The sequence below is a fragment of the Gobio gobio genome, assembly GCF_949357685.1.
Source record: "Gobio gobio genome assembly, chromosome: 10".
NCBI classification, from domain to species: Eukaryota; Metazoa; Chordata; class Actinopteri; order Cypriniformes; family Gobionidae; genus Gobio; species Gobio gobio.
The window spans coordinates 49885940-49888034 of NC_137116.1; positions in this window are offsets into that span (position 1 = coordinate 49885940).

A 2095-nucleotide genomic window follows, 5' to 3' on the forward strand; every position below is an offset into this window, starting at 1 on the left:
CGTCTGCCGCTTTTACCGTAAATTGAATATGTAAAGCGGTCTGGCGGAAGCTAGATATTTTACTTGATAAAGTTTTAAATATGGATATTTTTCTTACACAAACCCATCGGTTTCGCTTCAGAAGGCCTTTATTAACCCCCCGGAGTCGTGTGGATTACGTTTATAATGGATGGATGCACTTTTTTGGGCTTCAAATTTTGGCCTGCCATTATAACACTTTTTTAATATAACTCTGATTGTATTCGTCTGAAAGAAGAATGTCATATACACCTAGGATGGCTTGAGGGTGAGTAAATTATGGGGTAATTTTCTTTTCTGGGTGAACTATCCCTTTAAGCCTTGTCTGTGAAACCGGGGGTAAATGTCTATATCCACCAAGGATGGTGACATTCTATTTTGGATTTCCGGAGATATTGACCTTCTTGACTGTATTCAAATTGCAACATTTTGTCATTTGTTAAATTGATATTCAAGTCACTTTGGTATGTTAATTATTCAATTATTTAAAAATATATATATATATGTCTTAAAATTGACACCTAGGAAGTGACTAGGACCCTATTACATTTATCCAGTTCATGAAAAGTATAAGTTAAACAATAAAACAATCATTTCTGAAAAGGTTAATAGCTCTGCAAAGGGACATTTTACACCAATTTTTGTTCAAATGGTAGAGAGTCTGCCAAAAATCCAATATGCAAAGGTTTTAGTCTTTCAGTTCATTTTTCTCATCTATATTTATGCTTTTAATTGTTCTAAAATGCTACTGTTCTTTAAGCTCTATATATTTACTACAGATTTTTTTTTTAAAATAGTCTCTTATACGCTCACCAAGGCTGCATTTATTTGAACAAAAATACAGTAAAACAGCAATATTGTGAAATATTACTACTAATATTATTACTAAAACGAGTGTTTCCTATTTTAATATATTTTAAAATGTAATTTACTCATCGTCAGTGTTACATGATCCTTCATGATGAAATCAATCTATGTTATGTTCTTTTGGTGCTTAAGAAACATTTCTTACTATTATCAATGTTGAAAATAGTGATTCTGCTTAAAACCCTTTCATGCATGCATTATGGAAAACATTATCTAGATTTTTTTTAATTCTTTTTATTACTGTAATATGATGCTAAAATTGAAATCCATTTTAATTTTTACAAAATTCAGTTTTATTTAAAAATTATTTAACTGTCCACGTATGTGGACACCATGCAACAAAGGCGTAAAATGGGACAAAAAGCCACAGATGACAATATGGAATATTGTGCTTTTATTATGTCCTTTTATGCTATGCATAACAGCTCAGATATTTAAAACATTAATATTACAATATAACAACGATAAAACACAGAGTGTAGGAACTATAATGCTAGTTACATATATGTGGAAACCTAATAGCAATATGGGCTGGGCTTTGCTGGCACACACTCCTTATCAGTGCGGTCACTGTCACACACACTGTCCTCTGGGATATTCTCTGTTATTCTGAACTGAGGGCTTGACCTGTGCTGTCCCTGTTTGGTAGGCAAAATGCAAATTTGTCTCGGTATGTATGTGTAAAGTTGCCATTTAATGCCATAATATGTCACTTTTAATGGTTATTTATGTTGATATATTTGTTAAATGTGTGTTTTATTACAATATAAGACAATTCAAAACATATTTGCAAAAACAGAACACATATACTAGCAGGTTACAGAAATCAGACTTTATGCAATCTGACTCCACTGTTGCATGACGTCCACATACGTGGACAGTTAGTTTTTGGTGTATAAAAACGACATTTTACTCTAAATTTTAGTTTTTAAAATACTAACATAATCATCATACTTTACTGTACATACTAATATATATTTTTTAGCTCAATTGACCTTCTTATGTAAAAGTTTTTCACAGATATGCCTGGGGCATTTGGCACATGGCTATAGCTGTCAGCCATCTTGGATTAATGATGTCATCAAGCAATGAATATTTGGGTTACAAGACAGTAGCCATTGTTAAAATATTGCTGTCAATCTACTGACACTGCCCTCAAGTGGTTTGGAGAGAATTACCAAGATAAATGAACCCTAAATGGAGTTAAATT